The 20,519-nt window shown below is 35.7% G+C and overlaps 1 pseudogene; it reads left to right on the forward strand.

Moving 5' to 3' along the window:
* LOC100477994 overlaps positions 1-17,706 on the forward strand; it is a 33,178-nt pseudogene extending 15,472 nt beyond the window's left edge.
* Positions 17,707-20,519: the final 2,813 nt, after the last annotated feature.

A 20,519-nucleotide genomic window follows, 5' to 3' on the forward strand; every position in this document is an offset into this window, starting at 1 on the left:
TTTACATAGACAAACATGTTTTAAAAAATCAAGGATATTGCCCTAAAGTCCAGGCATTTCTGAGCATAACTATCATAGGATTGAAATCTTTTTCCGTGATCCTGATCAAGGAACAACATGCAGAGGTGGGCATTGCTTCTTTCCTGAGCTTTCTCAGGATGAGCCTCTTTTAGGGATTGAGTTGAATGGATACAGAAAAATAACAAACTTTGGTATATATAAGGGAGAAAATGTTACTAGTTTATAATAACACCCCAAGTTCTGTATATAATTTAAACTTAAATGTGGGTGGTTAATATACCAGGAATAGCTGAGCAACTTGAAGTTATCTTCCATCTCGGTGAGAGTAGGGCAAAGTCTCATTCTGCAGGAGCACCAGATAATGTGTCCACACTGTTCTGTCTAACTCTTGGAAAAATGATGAGAATGTAAGGTATGCTGCTATAATTCAGGTCTGTTTGAGTTAAGAAAATATGTTGGCGAGGAGAAATTTGAAAGAAATTGGGATAACAGGTAGTTAGGCAGTACTAAACCATGGAATTGACCTTCGTGCTGAGAGCTAAGTCAGCTGAAGCCAAATGACTTAGGAGGTATAAGGAACATGGGCTTGGTTTAGCAAGACTGTCATATATTATAAGAATAATATGTTCTGATGTCTATAATGATGAAAATAGCAGCCCTCATTTATTGAGTGCTCAATATGTGTCAGGCATTATCTTTAATCTAGATCAATCCTTTGGAATAGCTGCTATTGTCTCCAATGACAGATAAGAAAAATTACATTTCTATTGGTCAGGCAACATGCCTAAGGCCACATAACTAGAAAATTTTATTTTCATAGAAAAATGCAAAAGACCTAAAGATGTTATCTCTTGGCAAGTTGACTTGATATTGTCTGATAAATTATCAGACAGGAAAGATCACCGAAGTCTGCTGTAGTTCCTGATAAGAAGTCCTGATATAGTGGGGAAGTTATAAATAAGACATTCTTTATTATTTCTGCACTTGAGTTTGGAGGGTGGCCTTACTGACTAGCTTGATCAATACAATGACACAGAATTCTGTTTTATATACCTTCCAGCTTCCATCTGCCTCCTCAAAATCCTTACTCTTAGAGAGAAGTCAGCCTCCATATAAGAAATATGCCCTAAGATATCAAACTGTGAAGAACCCCAAGCTAGCTATGTGGAGAGGCAGTGGAGAGAGCAGGATGCCTGGTCAGCCACAGCTGGTTCAACCATTCCAGGCCAGGCACCAGGCATGTGAGACAAGAAACAGTCATGGGCATTCCAGAGCACAACAGACATGGCCAAAGATGTGGAGAAGAGTGGCAGAAACTAACCAACAGACAAAACTGTAGGTTTGAGACACAGGACAGCCATTTCTAGCCACTAGAGCCACCCTAATTGAGGCCCCAAGTTTTATGGAACAGAGATGAGCTGTATTTGCTGCAATTTGCCTCAATTCTTTTTTTTTTTAAAGATTTTATTTATTTATTTGACAGGGAGAGAGACAGCCAGCGAGAGAGGGAACACAGCAGGGGAGTGGGAGAGGAAGAAGCAGGCTCCCAGCGGAGGAGCCCGGTGTGGGACTCAATCCCGGAAAGCCAGGATCACGCCCTGAGCCAAAGGCAGACGCTTAACGACTGCGCCACCCAGGTGCCCCTGCCTCAATTCTTGATTGATAAAATTGAGATCACAATTAAATGGATGTTATGTTATGCCACAAAAGTTCAGTGATGTTCATTTCACAGCTAGGCAACCAGAACAGAGTATATATAGAGAGATGATAGAGCATATGAGGACCAGATTCCAGTTATGCCACAATGGTAGACTTGAAAGGAAAAAAAAAAAAAAACCCAAACAAACCATAACATTCATTGAATGGGTTGGAATCTCTGGCAGAAATCATGTACCACTTGGGGAATCTGATTTCTAAATGCAGAAACCAAGGCATGTGTCCAGTTACTAATTAAATAACAGTAGCTATATTTTCTGTAACTATAAGGTATCCAGAATTATGCCAAAACTTCTTATATTCATAATCTCTGTTTTTCACAAACTTATTATAGGTCATTAGGTAGTAACTATGTAGACCAGGATTCAAACCTGGTTCACCTGACTTCAAATACAGTTTAATTTCCATTTTGTTGTATGATGTCATTTGTAGCAACTGGCATCATACTAGAGGAAAAAATAAATTCTTGACCCTGTGAACATGATAGGATTCAGGTTTTCTTCAAGTACTTAATGCATGTCTGTGGCAGCACCATCACTTCTTGATAGGCTAACACTGTAAAAATAATTGAATATCTGTTCTAAATTAACTCAAAATCTGGCTTAAGCGGGGCCTGTAAATGGAGAGCATCAGTGACACCAGCTGGGGAGAGCTGTGGAGGGTAAATGGCTGTTACAAAATTGTCCATTGCTTTGAGATGGTTGGATTCTTATTTTCCAATGCAAATAGTTAGACCCTGGGTTTATACATAAATCTAGAGATGCTTTAGTCTTATGTTCTTCACTTTAATTCTGTCACATACACACTGGAATTCTTCCTCAACCAAATCTACGGGTAGTGAAATTTATCTTATGATTAAGATTAATAGACTTCAGTCAAAGAGTTGTTTCTGGTTTGGCCGCTTGTAATATGCCTTTTTCAAGATGTAAATTCTTTGAGCCTCTGTTTCCTTATCTGACAAAAGGATGAAAACATACCATATCACAAATTAATAGAGTTAATGCATGTAAAACAGATATCATCATAATTATTCTCTTTCTTCTTTCTGTTATGCTACTCACAGATTCATAATTTCTTCCAAAGTATAGAATTGTAGGTCGAATTTTATTGACTCCTGTAATTATCCCTTGAGTGATCAAGTCCTTATTAAAATGTATGTTTGTAGACCAAAGAGGGTCTCAATTTTGGTTGTAGTACTTTAGTGATCGCATGGTTTTAATTTTTATTTTATTGATTTATTGAAAGAAAAAGTGTCAATAGCAACCACCTGTCAAATAAGCAAAAAATTATTATTTTTAACAAATTTTAACAAGAATATCATATAAGTCATATAAGTAATAACATAAGCTTGGATAACCTCAAAAGAATATCTTCATTTTTCCTAAAATCCATAATGTTCTCTCCAGCATTGTCTAGTCATTGGTTGTCTGGTATGTATCCAAGAAAAAAAACTGGTCCTCCAAAGATGAGGGTCATATAAATCTGCAGTGTTTGTGTAAGTTTTAGTGAACTCCTGGAAGGCTACTACTCAAAAAGGCATGTGATTACTTATTTGCTGGTCATCGAAAACATGGGATACAGCTATATCTGCATTTGCTGCCAAGTGAGGACAGATCTTAAAAGCTAATTCTTAGGGAGATATCAGACAGCAAGGAGTATTTGGTGTTAATGCCAACAGTATACTTCCTACTTTTTATTAGCAGGCATGATTTGTATTACAAATTAGGATTAAATTATCTCCAGAACAGACAGGGTCTAGGAGAATTATGCTTCCCTGCTCTTGGTCAGTTTGAGCTTTTCCATAATGCTGCTTTGGTCTGAGAGCCAGGACTGTTTCCAGGTAACAAATATCAAGTAACTAAGTCAGTAGCAAGGACAATGTGTGATCCTAAGCATTTGTAATGGCAGATGCCAAGTTCTTGTTTGTATATTCGTATGTGTGGTATAAGCCTTATATACAGACCTTTCAGACTGCAATAAAGGACTTTTGCTTTCCATTAACTCCAGGTAGCCTGACATATGATTATGCCATAACATTTAGTACTTTGATTACACATTTTCCAACATTAAATTACGATACTGAAACGGTATAAGGTAGAACACATAGACCACTATGTTAACAAATGTCAGAATGTAGCTTATGGGCCAGACTCTGTTCTAATCACTTTACATGTGTTATCTCATTTATTTTTTATTCAGTCTTACTGTTTATTTGTAATTGTATCTCCATTTTAGATAAGGGAACTGAGATGTAGAGAGTTAGTAAACATATTCAAAATTATACAGCCAGTGAGTGGTGGAGCCAGTATTTCCACTCTTGTCTCTTTGGTCTCAGAACTCTTAATACTAACCACTATGCTGCCTGCTTTTAACCACTTGCTTAATAAAGCCTTGTCAATTATTTTGATGTATTACTGAGATCTTTATTCTCATCTCTTATGGAAGTTTGAAAACTGCATTTTTAGGTCATTTAACAATATTCATGCTCTCAGGTCACATTGTTCTGATAATCTCTCAAGTGTGTTCCATGCTTAAGAGATTTGAGTTCTTGTGACTTCTTCCCCCCACAAAATGCTATTTTCTTTGAAATTTTCCTGTATGCTATGTGTTTTGGGGGTAAACACATTAAATTACAGGTTATCTTCTTGCAATTTCAACTCTTGAGATCATGATTCTGAAAATAAGACATATTTGAAAGAGGTAATTGAACAAACCAAGATAACTCTTTTGTTTTTAACAGGTTTTTAACATATCTTACTGAACATAAACCTAAGATCAACATCTTGTAATTATTTGCTGTTTAGCTGCAGCACAAATTTTAATCGTACTGCAAGACCAATGTGTGAAGGAAAGTAGCAGAACCAAGAGACTATATTATATCATGAATTAATAGACTACCTAACACTGCCCAATATCCATTGCTAAATTTAAACATTGCGCACAAAATTCTGCTGCATAATATACCTTGTCACATTGATATAGTAATTATTCATTGAATGGCTGAAAGTATTATGGTTTGCAGAAGTATTAGGACACAGTGCCCAAGAATGTCAAGGGTCACTATGAGGTATTTTCATAAAAAATAGTTTAAAACTTTAATAATTGATATTTAAAGAAATTAAATTTAGTTATCTGAAAAAATTGTATTATAGGTCATCTTATCACCAAGAAAATGATTCTGGATAAATGGTCAGTACCTTTTGAAAGTCTTCATATGTAGTACAATATAGGTGAAATTTCACAGTGTTTTTTCTTTATTGAAGTATAGTTGACATACAATATTATATTAGTTTCAGGTGTACAAAATGCTCATCATGATAAGTGTAGTTATCCTCTGTCACCATACCAAGTTATTATATTATCGACTATATTTCCTATGCTGTACTTGACATCCTTATCACTTTATTTTTTTAACTGGAAGTTTGTACCTCTTAATCCCACCCCAACACCTCTCCCTCTGGCAACCACCAATTTGTACTCTGTATTTATGAGTGTTTCTTTTGATTTATTTTTTAGATTCTACATATAGGTGAAATTATTTGGTATTTGCCTGTCTCTTATCACATACTGCTTTCATTTTGTTGTTTTTTATATCTCACCATCTGTTCTAGTGATGACAAAGGTTATGGGATATGAGATTTACCAAAAGGTGGAGGCAGGGAGGTACCCTAAGAACTAAATATAAAATGTTGCCTTAAATTTCTAATAAAATTAAAACTAAACAAAATAATAAATGATATATAGCAATTTTACAGCAAAAGGAGAATGATTTTTTCTCCTTTTTAGATGTATGTTGATGGATGTTTGTGAATGCTACATCTGGTATCTGGATACAGTATATCCTATGGTTAAATGTAAAACTTTCCTCGACGGGTGACTGACTCTAGGAAGCAGGTGATGGGAATGAATTAATTTAGAAAGCTGCTGTCACTGTTCATACCAGACGCTATCACATCCCAAACATGGGAGGGACTCTTACTTTAAGAAGGTTCATTTTTACTAAGTTTAAACTGGAATTTCTCATTAGCGTTATTCTGACAGTTGGATGATTTTTTTTTTTTTTTGGAATTTCGTTCGGAAAGGAATTGTGCCCCCTTCCCTGTGTTCCAATCCACCAAGCTCTCTTCCCCTCTGAATAACAGTATATACCTGTCTCATATTAGGTATGCTTTGTATATTTCTTCAACTATTTCCTTTGGGAACATTTCAGTTCTAATTTGCTAAGTAAACTAAGGAATGGGCTATGTATGTGTTTTGTTTTCTTTCTCAGTGGACTACATACTGGGACATCTGGAGCCTATGGGGCTTCCATCATTGATGATGCCTTCCTGTGACTTCAGGTCTTAGAGGCAGTGTGCTGTACAGACAGTTAGATGAGTCTGTAGTAAGGACTTAGGAGGCCCAGATCCAGGCTTGAGGCTGATTGTCTAATACTCTGCTCCCAGACAAATAACTCTTCCACCATTCTTCCCTACCCATCACTGCCACCAAGGGCTATATTTTCTCATCCATTCAATGGCAGTGTTTGACAAGATGCATTGAAGGACAAATCTTACTTTGAACAGGAAATAAATTACTCAAATAAAATTGTACTTGCAAATTGAGCGCAAGGACAATGTTATATATTTAATTTATGTTTCCTTCTTCAGTGAATAACATGTTGTTTTAGGTCCTATGGGGTGTCCAGTGCATTGAGAGCCTACTCTATACTTGCCAACCTATTAGTTATCACTCTCTCTTTCTTTCTTCCTCTCTTTCTTTTGATAAATGAATTATATCCCCTAAAACTTAAGTGAACTCTCAATTTTCCGTCCTATAACCAAAAAGAGGAGTGAATAGATGACCAACAACCCAACACAAAGATACAAATTTACTTTGTTCTGATTTGGGGAAACTGTGGTTATTCACTGGAAAAGAATTGTGAACTACTGCAATGCAGAGCTCTCTTTCTAACATCTCTACGAGTCTGCCCTACCTGCTTCCCTGGTATAGCTCTTTGCACATAAAAGCTACTCAGTGATTTATTGCCTGATTTTGTGTTTGATTGGTTGATAATTGCAATTATGTTAATGAAGCAAAATGATAACATAATGCTTAGGCCAAGAAGGGGAAGGGCAATATCTCCTAGCATAAAACTATTCTGAAATACAGGGAGATTTCATCTAGATGCATATGTTAACCAAATTTGACTTTTTCATTTGTTGACTCTGTTGGTTTTCCTTACGTATCATGCCATGTGCAATATAGCCAATCGTGCAAGAGGTTTGAAAACACAGTACTCTGTGAATCATAAAACAGAACTACCGAATTTTCTTGTATAGCTTCAAAGCAACAACTTTTCATCTTTACAACCTGCTAACAGCACTAACAATAATATTTAAGCAGAATTCAGTACAATGATTGCCTACATGGATAACAGAATCTTAGGACATAGGAGCTGCTTTTCAAACAAAATCTAAACTACTACTTTCAACAGAAAAATCATGGAATAGTTTTATAGCATATTTGCATACATCTTCTGTAATTGGTTGAATGTCATTTATCTAAAATATGAAACAGAAAGACATTTTAGAAAAGCAATATTTTTCTATATGCTAGCAATATTATTCTTTTAAATTTTTTAAAGATTTATTTATTTATTTTAAATAACTGGAGAGAGAGAGAGTGCATGGGAGTTGGGGGAAGGGCAGAGGGAGAGAGAGACAAGCAGATTCTCTGCTGAGTGTGGAGCCTGGACACAGGGCTGGATCTCAGGACCCTGAGATCATGACCTGAGCCAAAATCAAGAGTCAGCTGCTTAACTGACTAAGCCACCCAGACACCCCATGAGTATTATTCTTTATATGAATTGACCATAAATCTGAAAATTTTTGAAGTACTTTGAGAAAATTATAAAAAAGGGGAAAAGGGTATGAAATAGATGCAGCTTCATTTCTGAGTTGTGTATTTATTGAATGCCAACATTGTGATGAGTAGTGACTTCAAGATAGTGTTCAAACGGGAAACATTTATCAGTTATCTTCTTTGCACAAGGTAAAGTGCTAGGGGTTTTGGCAACACCAAGTTAAGCCAGATAATTTCATCTTCCAAGTTGTCTATATTATATTAGAATAAATGAGTGTACAATTATTTCATTTGTTTTTGCTTTATTAATAATTTGAGATAGCCTTAACTATTTTATTTTATTTTTTAAAGATTTTTATTTATTTATTTGACAGACATAGAGACAGCCAGCGAGAGAGGGAACACAAGCAGGGGGAGTGGGAGAGGAAGAAGCAGGCTCATAGCGGAGGAGCCTGATGTGGGGCTCCATAACACCAGGATCACGCCCTGAGCTGAAGGCAGACGCTTAACCGCTGTGCCACCCAGGCACCCCAGCCTTAACTATTTTAAAATAAAATTAGCAAGGTGAATATTGGCAAATTGTTTTTCTTACGATAAATAAGATCTTTAAATGATTTTCTTAAAACAAACTTTTTTTTTTTTTTTTTTTTAGAGAGAGAGCGAGTGGTGGTGGGGGAGAGGGAGAGAGAGAATCTTAAGCAGGCTCTATGCCCAGTGTGAACCCCAACTTGGGGCTCAGTCTCACAGCCCTGAGATCATGACTTGAGCCAAAATCAAGAGTTGGACACTGAACTGACTGAGTCACCCAGGCACCCCTCTTAAAAGAAACTTCCATCATCTCTCAAAATAATCAAAAATTTAAATGACTTTCTATTATTTTCAGAATTAAGTATATAGACTTTTTGAAATGCATACTGAAGGCATTTTATACCATGATCACAAAGTACTTATTTTCATCATTATCTCCTGAGACTTCACTAGGTATACTCCAAAAATTAGAATTTTACTTTTCTAGTTGCTGAATTTTCTCTTGCTTGGTGCCTTTGCTCACTCTGTTATCCTGAGATGTCCCTGCGTACCAATAAAAATCCAGTCAATTTCAAGAATTCATGAGTTTTTTTCTGTTGTTACTATATTTCCTTTCTCAGAATCCTCATATTTTTCTTGAACTCTCTTCCAGGGTATTTATCTATAAAGTTAAAGCACTTTGTACTCTATTTAATTATAGTTATCCTGGTAAGTGTGAAGTGGTGTCTCACTGAGGTTTTGATTTGCATTTCCCTAATGACTACACGTGTGAGTGAGTGTCCCCTCTTTCTGAGGAGTCCAGAACCTACGTGTGAATTTTTAGGCCTGACCATAGGCGATTACAAGGCTTTGTTTGGCTGATCTTGTGGGATGGAATTGCCCATACTACAGCAGACTTAGTACACAGTCACTGAAAGAGCTGCAGTTAGGAATTCAGATACCCCTAGGCAGCCATTCTTTTACACATATTTGCATTCCTAGCCTGGGCACTTCCATTTTGAGGTCTCTTTAATTGAGACTTTGACCAGATGTCTGCCTCGGGTGCCCCTGCCAAAACTTCATTATGGGGGCATGAGAGGAACCTTGAAGATGGTCTTCTCCCACTCAGTCTCAGTACTAAGACTTTCCACTAAGCCCTTTCACATCACCAGTCCCTGTCTCTCTGGTTCGTAAAACTACAGGAAACTTTTTTCAGAGCTCTCTTGCAGTCCTTTACCAGCACAAAGCTCCTTGGGGTAAAATGAAACAGTAAGGAGAGTTAGCACTTTCTCTGGCTTAGCTTCCTGCTTATATACTATTGCAGTATATAATTAAACACTTGACTGTTTCTTTCATTTTGGCTTGTCATCTTAATAGGCTATTCCAGTATCTGACAACTCAATACTGCCCAGCTCAGGTGAGCTCTCAACACTTTTCACCTTTATTTTCTTGAATATTTGTTAAGTGGCCATCATGTGTCAAGCACTTTGTTTGGTTCTAAGTACCATCAAAGTACCAGAAACACCCAAATCAAAGTTTGCAGGTTGGAAGAAGCTATGATTGACAGTGTAATAGGAATAAGAAGCAGAATCAAATGACTAAGACCACTGAACAAAGTCACCATCTTGGCTAATAAAGTTGGGATCTAAAGACTGAATAGAACTCAGGAGGGTGCTATGAAAATGAATGCCAAGCGTGACAAACTATACAAGCAAAGGTATAGAGTCATGAAACAGCATCATGACTATCAAAAACATCCAACAATTAGTTGCAATACAGTTAAGGGTGTATTTATTAGGATTGTTGGAAATGAAGCTAGAGAGAATAGTAGAGAAAGGTCAGCATTGTCCCTTTGCAATAAACAGTAATCTATGAATGTATTTTTATTTAAATATTTTTAATTTAAAAAAATGGAGATATAACTCACACACCAAAATTCACCATTTCAACCATTTTAAAAAGCATAATTCAGTGGTTTTTAGTGTATTACCAATGTTGTACAACCATAACGCTATCTAATTTCATAATATATCCATACCCTAAAGAGAAACTTCACACCTCTCAATTGACCCCTCCTGCATTCCCTGGAAATCATTAATCTACTTTATGTCCACATGGATTTGTCTGTTCTAGGCATTTAATGTAAATGGAATTACACAATATGAGATCTTCTGTGACTGGCTTCATTCACTTTGCATAATGTTTTCAAGCTTCAACCATATTGTGTATATATTTATATATTGTGTGTGTTTCTTTTTAAAAACTGAGTAATAGTCCATTGTATAGATAAAATGCATTTTGTTTATCCATTCATCAGTTGATGGGCATTTAAATTGTTTCCACTATTGGGCTATTATAAATCATGCTGCCATGAACATTTGTGTGTCAGATTTTTGTGTGAATATATGTTTTCAATTCTCTTGGGAAAGAAAAGTGCTGGGTTGTATGATAACTCTGTGTTTAATTTTTTGAGTTACTGCCAAAATGTTTGCCACAGCAGCTACACCATTTTACATTCCCACCAGCAATATGTGAATGTTTCAGTTTTTCCACATCTTCAATAACACTTATTTTTTTTTATTTTATAAATAACAATCATCATCACTTCATATGGTTGTGAAGTGATAACTTATTGTGGGTTTAATTTGCATTCCTCTAATGAATAATGAGGTTGAACTTTTTTTTTTCGTGTATCCATGGACTTATTTTTCTTTAGAGAAATGTCTATTCCAACCCTTTGTCCTCTTTTTAACTGGGTTATTTGTCTTTTTCTGTTAAGTTGTACAACAGATATGATGCTTTCAATGTAACCTTCACTATTTAACTGTAAATATTTAGGAATAAATATAGTAAAGGAAATGTAACTTTCCTACACTGGAAACTACCAAACTTTAAAAAAATTAAAGATCAAAATAAGATCTATGTTCATGGGTTGGAAGATTTAATATTAAGGTGGTAATATCCCCAAACTGATTCATAGATTCGATAAAATTCCTTATCAAAATTCCCATTGTTTATTTTTCAGAAATAGGAAAGCTGACCCTAATTTGTACATGGAAATGGAAGGGACCCTGAGTAGCCAAAACAATCTTGAAAAATTAATCTATTTCTGCTGGTAATTTCTCCCTTATTATTCCCAGTTATAAGTAACAACATAGCACATCAAAGTTAACTAACCCCCTAAAAAACACATAAATTCTCCCTCATATTATTATTTTTGTATTTTATATGGACCCATATTTATAAAATTGTCCTTGGTCTCTATTCTTCAAATGTTCCTTTTAAGGTATTTTATTAAAAGGCCCATTTTACCTCCTACCTGGGTTACAATTAAGAATTCTAAGAGATTAAAAAAAAAAAAAGAATTCCAAGGGATTTGGCAAAAACAGTCCACATTCAATTTCATGTGCTAGTCTATTCTCACTTCATTTTCTGGATTCACAAATGACGTTTCTTATCAAAATAGGCATGGATATTCCAGAGGTCTAACTCTTAAACTAACATCATAAGTCTTTATTGCAACCCATGTTACTAACACATGTACACACACAAAATTTTAGAAATAACCCCAGACCCTATTATAAACAAAAAGCTATTACATTTGTCTTATCAATTAAGAACAAAAAGAAGGGGCACTATTATAGAGATAATTATAAACTCAACAAGAACAGGGACTATGTCTCTATTCTTCACCAGTGGATTAAGAATAAGCATAATTTCCATTAAATAGTTTGAATGGACCGATGGATGAGTGTAATAAAACATTAAGGTCAAGAAACCTCAAGAGTTAATTTCTGTGCAGATTTTTAAATATTGCTACCATCTTATTTCTTCATTTTCTGTCTTGGAATGTCCTGGCCATTAATTTCCTTCTTTGTATTTAGACAAGATCATTTTCTCATTCCATTTACCTCTTGAGGTAAAGAGGTAAATTAATCAGCTAATTATGGATGTTACTGTTGATTTGTTCTTTTATTAGTTAGACTCTTCTAAAATTGCAATTATTGAGAGTCAAAAACATGAATTAGGTCTTTCAAAACATCATACTTATTTTGATTTAGATTTAAATATAAATTGAAATTTTAATAAATTATTCTAGGGGATTTCAAAATGAATAGATATGCTCTTACTGTGGATATAATTTAAGTTCCTTTAATATTTCCTGTGTATTCAGGTTCAGATATAGCATATACTGACCCTAAATAAAGACATTATAATAATTTTCATAGTTTTGGAAGAATATTTACCTACCAATAACCTAAGAGTCGTTATTCAAAACAGTTCTTATTTAAATTTCAGTTAGTTAACATACAGTGTAATAGTAATTTCAGGTGTGCAGTATAGTGATTGAACACTTCCATACATCACCCGGTGCTCATCACAGCAAGTGCAGTCGCTAATCCCCACCATTCATTCCACCTTTCCTTTCTATTCCACCTTCCTTTCTCTTCCTGGTATGACATACCTCATTGATAGATTTGGAATATTGAAGCACCCTTGGAACTTGAGAATATGTCCCACTTGATCATGGTGTATGATATTTTTAATGAATTGTTGGATTAGAATCACTTTTATTTTGTTGAGGATTTTCGCATCTATGTTCATCAAGGATATTGGCCTGTAGTTCTCTTTTTTTGTGGTGAATTTATTTGGTTTGGGTATCAGGGTAATGGTGACCTTGTAGAATGAATTTGGAAGTGTTTCTTTGTTTTCTATTTTTTGGAATAGTTAACTCTTTCTTAAATGTTTGGCAGAATTTGCCTGTGAAGCCATCTGGTCCTTGACTTTTGTTTGTTGGGAGTTTTCTGATTACTGATTCAGTTTCTTTGCTGGTTATCAATCTGTTCAAAATTTCTATTTCTTCTTGTTTCAGTTCTGGTAGTTTATATGCTTCTAGGAATTTATCCATTTCTTTAGGTTGTCCAATTTGTTGGATTATAGTTTTTCATAATATTATCTTATTATTGTTTCTTTTTCTGTGGTATTGGTTGTTATTTCTCCTCTCTCATTTGTGATTTTATTTATGTGAGTCCTTTTTTTCTTGATAAATCTGGCTAGAGATTTTTTGATTCTATAGATTTTTTTCAAAGAACCAGCTCCTGGTTTCTTTGATCTGTTCCATATGTTTTTTTTACTTTCCATATCATTTATTTCTGCTGTAATCTTTATTATTTCCTTCCTACTGCTGACATTAGGTTTTGTTTGTTGTTCTTTTTCTAGCTCCTTTAGGTGTAATGCTAGGTTGTTTATTTGAGATTTTTCTGGTTTCTTGAGGTAGGCCTGTATTACTAATCACTTCCCTCTTAGAACTCCTTTTATTGTATCCCAATGGTTTTGGACCATTGTGTTTTCGTTTTCATTTTTTTCCGTGTGTGTGTGTGTGTGTGTGTGTGTGTGTGTGTGGTTTTTTTAAATTTCTTCTTTTATTTCCTAGTGGACTCGTAATTATTTAGTTGCATGATATTTTACCTCTATGTATTTGTGGTCTTTCTGGACATTTTCTTGTGGTTGACTTCTACTTTCATAGTGTTGTGTTCAGAAAAGATGTGTGATATGACTTCAATCTTCGTGTATTTGTTTAGGCTTGTTTTGTAGCCTGCTATGTGATCTGTTCTGGAGAATGTTATATGTGCACTTGAAAAGATTGTGTATTCTGCTATTTTAGAAGGGAATGTTCTGAGTATATCTATTAAGTCCATCTGGTCCAGTGTGTCATTCAAAGCCATTATTTCCTTATTAATTTTCTGTTTGGATGATCTGCCCATTCATTTTAGTGGGATGTAGAAGTCCCCTATTCTTATCATGTGTTGCTATCAATTATTGTTATTGTTTTATATATTTGGGTGCTCCCATGTTGAGTGCATAAATATTTACAATTGTTACTTCTTCTTGTTTGATTGTTTTTTTTTTTTATTCTGATATAGTGCCCTTCTTTGTCTCTTGCTACAGTCTTTGTTTTAAAGTCTAGGTTGTTTGATATATGTATTGCTACCCTGGCTTTCTTTGACATCAGTTTGCATGATATTTCTACATCCCCTCACTTTCAATCTGCAGGTACCTTTAGGTCTAAAATGAGTTTCTTGTAGGCACCATATAGATAGGTCTTGTCTTTTATCCATTCTGACACCCAATGTCTTTTGATGGGAATGTTTAGTCCATTTACATTCAAAGCAAGTATTGATAGATATGTACTTATTGTCATGTTATTTCTTCTTTTGTGGTTGCTTCCAAAGATTTTCTCTGATCTTTCTCTCTTTTATGTATTGCTGATTTTTTAAAAAAGATTTTATCATTTATTTGAGAGAGAGAGAGAAAGAGAGAGAGAACACAAGTGGTAGAAAGGGGTAGAGGGAGAGGGAGAAGCAGACTCAGGAGCTCAATCCCAGAGCCCCGAGATCATCACCTGAGCCTAAGGCAGATGCTTAACTGACTGACGCCCCCACCCCCGGGCATCCCTGTTGCTGATTTTTTTAGTGATATATTTGGATTTCTTTCTCTTCATTCTTTGCATGTTTACTGCTCATTTTTGATTTGTGGTTACCATTAGGTATATGTAACCTCTTTTGCAAATAGCTGTCAATATTAAGCTGATGGTCCTTTACATTTGAACCCATTCTCTTCTCCTCTCCTCCCGATGTTTAGGCATATGTTATTATATTTTATATCCTTTTCTTTTTGAGCTCCTTGACTGATTGTTTACAGAAATATTCATGTTTACTGCTTTTGTGTTTCCTGCATTTATACTGTCACTTTTAGTCTTTTTTTCCATTCAAAGTGTCCCCTTTACTATCTCTTGCAGGGCTGGTTTAGTGGTCATGAACTCCTTTAGTTTTTGTCTGTCTGTGAAATTCTTTATTTCTCCTTCTATTCTGAATGTTAGTCTTTCTTTATATTTTATTCTTTGCTTCAGATTTTTCCCATTCTGCAGTTTGAATATATCTTGCCACTCCCTTCTGACTTGCCAAGTTTCTGTTGAGAAAACTCCAACTAGGCTTATGAGTTTTCCCTTGTAAGTTACCGACTTCTTTTGCCTTGCTGCTTTAAAATTTTTTTTTTTCTTTATTACTATATTTTGCAAATTTAATTACAATATGTCTTGGTTTGGGCCTGCTTTTGTTGATTTTGATGGGAGTTCTCTGTGCCTCCTGGATCTGGAGATCTGTTTCCTTCCCTAGATTAAGGAATTTTTCAGCTATTATTCCTTTATTTCTTTCTCTTCTTCTGGAACTCCAATAATATGAATGTTACTATGTTTGATGGACTCACAGAGTTACCTAAGTCTGTTCTTGTTTTGTATAATGCTTCTTTCTCTCTCTAGTTCAGTTTCTTTGCTTTCCATCACTTTGTCTTCTAGGTCATTAATCCATTTTTCTGCTTCTTCCTGCCTGTTGTTCGTTGCATCAAGCATGTTTCTAATCTTGTTTATTCACTCTTCATATCTGATTGATTCTTTTTTACCTCTTTTATCTCTGTGGTAAAGGTATCCCTGATGTTTGACATTCTTTTCTCAAGCTCAGTTAGTATCCTTGTGACTGTTGCTTTAAATTGTCCCTTAGGCATGTTGCTCAAATCTGTTTTGCTTGAATCTGTTTTTGCTTAAATCTGTGGCCTTACCTTTCATTTGGGATGAATTTCTCCATCTTGGCATTTTGTGTATGTCTCTACCTTCTTTTGTGTGCTAGAAATACCAGTTGTGTTTCCTGTTCTTGAAGGTGATGGCCTTATGAAGAAGACCTCATGTAGTACCTAGGGCCTGGTTTTTCAGGGAGTGTCTCCAATGTGTGCTGCATGTGTTCTGCTGTTGTGTTTTGGCTTCTCTATCCTTAAGGCCCATTGTGTATAGAGGCTCTCCTTGCCTGCTGTGGATACCGTTTGGTCCCTGGCCTCAATGTGGTGAGTTTTAATTAAGTGTACTCTGGACTGCTTGTGAAATGAAACTTGTCTCCATGTCCACTGGAATGGAGCACTTCCAAAACTCTTTGGTCGGGAGACATTGTACGGGCTGGGGTTTGTGGTGGTCTTTTGGGGAAGGGACCTGTTACACTGTGAGTGAAGTAAGCGTGACTGAGAAGGGAAGACCCACTGAAGTGTGGAGGTGGGGCTTGATGTAAGCAAGTTAGGCACCCAGTGTCCATCTGCACTGCCTCCTGCAGGTGGCTAGGTGTTTATGCTGAGGGATGGAGAAGGGAACTGACACCAGCCAGCTCCTTTGTTCTTTGAGAGGTGAGTCTGTGAACTCTGCCTCTCAGCGACACACTCTGAGTAGAGCAAATAATCTCCCCACTGTACGCCTCAGTCACTCTTCAGATTGCTCTTTCCATGCTGTCTGCCCCCGGGGTTGTTTGGCTCCTTTCTTACCAAGAGCAGCACAGTGCTCTTTCATTTCAAGAACTCACAAACTTCACCCCCTCTTGTTTCCCAAGCTAGTGGCTATGGGGAAATGTTCTCCTGTGTGTTCTCCTGTGTGCTCCTCTCTCTCTGTCACCTTCTTAGCGATCACAGCTCCCTTCCCACCACAGTGGCTGTAATCCATTTCTTTCCCAAAGTGTGTCTCTGCACTTTTTACCTTCTTCAGTGTGGCCCCTTCTCTCCCTTTAGTTGCGGAGTTTGTTCTGTCAGTCTTCAGGTTAATTCCTGGGGTATTTAGCATGATTTGCTAGTTATCTAGTTGTATTCATGGAATGAGGTGAGCCTAAGATCCTCCTACTCTGCCACCATCTTCCTGTTACTACCTATACCCGACAAAGACTTTTTTTTTAAATCCTTTGAGACTTCATTGAACTGCTACAGAAAGACTTTTGATCCATATATCATCATTAGGGCCAGAGACCTAATAAAACTTTTAACAACGAGTGTTTTATTTGAACAGGCGGTACAAATTCTTCAAGATGATGTTGCTTGTGAAATCATTAAAATGGTTCTTTCATAAGAAATAAAATTTGTAAAAAGAAGACAATGTTACTACCTATAATGACTCATTGGTCCCAAAGGATCTACACTGAAGGCTTTGGAACTCTTAACAAACTGTTATGTTATGGTTCAGGGAAAAATGGTTTCAGTGATTGGACCTTTTAGTGGCTTAAAAGAGGTTCGAAAAGTAGTCTGAGATACTATGAAGAATATTCGTCCAGTTTATAACATTAAAACCTTAATGATTAAATGAGAGTGGGCAAAAGATTCTGAATTAAAATCACAAAGTTGGGAAAGATTTTTGCCACAGTTCAAGCACAAGAATGTGAATAAATGCAAGGAACCAAAGAAAAAAACTGTCAAGAAAGAGTACACACCATTCCCACTATCACAGTCGGAAAGATTGGTAAAGAATTAGCTAGTGGTGAATATTTTCTGAAGGCAAGTCAAAAGAAGTGACAGAAAATGGAAGCAATAAAGGCTAAACAAGAGGAAGCTCTCGGGTAAGAGACAACAGGAAAGAAACAAAGCTTTTATTCCACCTAAAGAAAAACCAGTTGTGAAACCAGAGGAAGCTTCTACTGAAAATAAAATTGATGTGGCTGCCATCAAGGAACAGGTTAAGAAAGTAAAGAATAAGAAACTGGGAGGTCTTTCAGTGAAGAAGTTAGACTTAAAATGGAAGCAGATGAAAAAAAGAAGAGAAGAAAAAGAAGTAACATTAAAAAACAAACAAACAAACAAACAAAAACCCCTGGATGAGAACTCACTAAGCCATATCCTTTTGTAAAGGATTTTGAGATACCAGGGCATTAGTAGCCTATGTGTGAGAGGGAATAATCTGAACACATTTTTCTGAGTTTGTGTCATTCTTCAAAACAGTGTTTATATAAACAGCTATTCTTTATAAATATAAATTATTGTATTCTCTGTGTGTTTTTTGAAAAACTTTATTCTAGAAAGCAGTATATATGTCTTTGTATATATTGCATCTAATCTGTTTTGGCATGTTTTGCCTAAGCATGACATTAGAGGTAATTTTTAGATTGTTTATATAAAGATTTTTGAAATGTGGCTATTGTAATTATCCATCAAATCCAGTGCTTGATGCCACTGGTTAGTCTTTAAATATAATCATGCCCCACCATTTGGTTTTGAGAAAAAAATATGCAAATTTTTCAGTGATCAAGAAAAAAAAAAGAATTATAATTCCTAAATAGTTAGTCTGATATTCTTTTTAATGTCTATACAAATTTATAAGTTTATATAAATATTAAGATTATAAAAAATATTAAAAGCAAAATTATCTTATTTTGACAATTAATTCATGGAAAAATCACAGCACCGTGGAAAAACAGTTGTTTGAATATGGAGTTTCTGTGGTTTGTTTTACCTTGAACAAATGTTGCTGTGAACTTTTTGAATGCCATTGAAGGGCCATTAGAGCAGTTCCTAGGATTAGGTTGCTGCATCTTGAATTGGACTGAGGAAAGAAATGGACTCCAGCTATTGTAACCTAAAAACTGTGAAAAGGAAAAAGGATATTTTGGTGAAAAGGAATGTCTTAGAAGCTAAAAGCAGTGCATAATGTTCAGCAAATGGGACTGGATAATTCTCCTGATTGAAGCTTTTTGTAAAATTATTGTGTAATGTTTAAGCGGAAGAGGTATACTATCTACCATGGAAGCAAAAAGTGGTTTCAGATAGTCTCTTAATTCATCTCTAACAAGGGACATAATCCCTATATATAATGGTAAAAAAATTTTTAGAAGACCTTTCTTCTTTCCAAATCCTAATAAACATTATTATCAAAATATGTATCATTTGGAGTCTATTAAAACAACAGTTATTTGGAGAAGGGTTTCTGTTATCTATTGAATCAGTACAAAGGACTTCAGTTATTTCCTGTAGACTTGAGAGAAACAACAGCATCAGCTGATTGGTATTTCACAGAATGGAATGCAGTCCAGAGGGAAGTCCCTGGGTGCAGTGGAATAAATGGTAGACTTTGGTATCAGATAGTCATATTTGTGTCCCAGCCTCAACGCTTACTTATTATATCATCTTGGGCGTGTAAACTACATGTTTGAGGTACAACATTTTTATTTAGCAGGGAAGTGTAATAATCTGTACATCATGAAGTGGATGGAACGTTAAATGATGGAACATGGGTAATGCACCTAGCAAAGTGCGTAAAGAGAAATAATGCAAGAATCAGGGTTCCTTCTTACTTAGAGTCAGAACGCTTCCTTCTAACTTCATCTTGTTAGTCTATTTCTGTGCCCCGAAGCACCCAGCAGTGCTTGAGTGTTTGAAGACAGCCTTGATTCCCAAACCCACCTTCAGGTCTTCTTTTTCCCCAGTTAAGATTTCCAAAAGGAGGATGAAAGCAATGTTGGCTGTACGGCATTTCTTGGAAAAGGAAAGAGACCCTTGGGAAGTGAAACACGTTGCAATGAAAACAAAACAGAACAAGAACTGGGTGTCTAGGAACTCTGTGGTGGTCTCTGGCTTGCTGGTGATATCATGAGGAGGACTGGTATTTGGATGGAATAAACTAGTTTGTACTTAATGTGATACCAGTTCCATGAGAAGCTTCACAACTTCACGTTTTCTCCAATGCTTGTTTTTTAGACTTTTTTCATAAAATCTCTGAAGTCTTTCATTCTGTTGAAATAATTTCCCTCTTTTTGATGCTATATGAGTCAATAGCTCATACATCTTTTTCCTTTCTTACTTTGGTACTATCTGTAATAAATGAGACTTCTCTTTTTCTTAGATTTAAAAGAGGGGAAAGAAAAAAAACTTATTTGGCTGACAGACAGATTAGTTTAACATGGTAGTTGCCTGTGGGATTCAGTGGATGAGTAAAGGGCAATTGTATGGTCTTGTTTATGAGCATGCCCAATTATTCTGTACCTAACCCAGAGGTGCTGGAAAAAAGGAAAAAAGATAGGACTTGGGCAATTTATGGCAACTGGGTTCTTTTCCCAACAAGATGAGTTTTTGGAAGGAATTTTATATTCTCTATAGTTATCTTTTTGAACATCCTGAAGTTGTAGGCATTCATATTAGAAGACAAAGTGAATTTTTTTGCTTTGAATGGCTTCTCAAAAAGTTATAATGTAAAACTGATGTTGAATGTCTTTAATGTAGGTCATCCTTTCCTATACATGGGAGCAAGTCAGACAATGCTACTTCTTTGTGAAGTTTATAAGTGTCAGGACAGTAAAAATATAGCAATAAAAAATCCTAAGGAAGATGCTACATTCAAATAAATTTGGATACACTTAAATGGAAAGGGAAGGAGTTGAAAAATCAGTATTCTGAAAAATATTATAGATTAATGTATATTATAAATCTTTCTCGGGATTATATACATAGCATATTCCTTAATTTTTAGGTAAGATGCTTTTATTTTACTTCTGGGAGAAACATCTGTCCATATACTATCATGGGATTATATTTGAGCTCTTCTATATGGGGAAGTGACATGGTGAAATGAAGGATCATAAACTTGA

The sequence above is a fragment of the Ailuropoda melanoleuca genome, chromosome 6 (genome assembly GCF_002007445.2).
Source record: "Ailuropoda melanoleuca isolate Jingjing chromosome 6, ASM200744v2, whole genome shotgun sequence".
Taxonomy (NCBI): domain Eukaryota; kingdom Metazoa; phylum Chordata; class Mammalia; order Carnivora; family Ursidae; genus Ailuropoda; species Ailuropoda melanoleuca.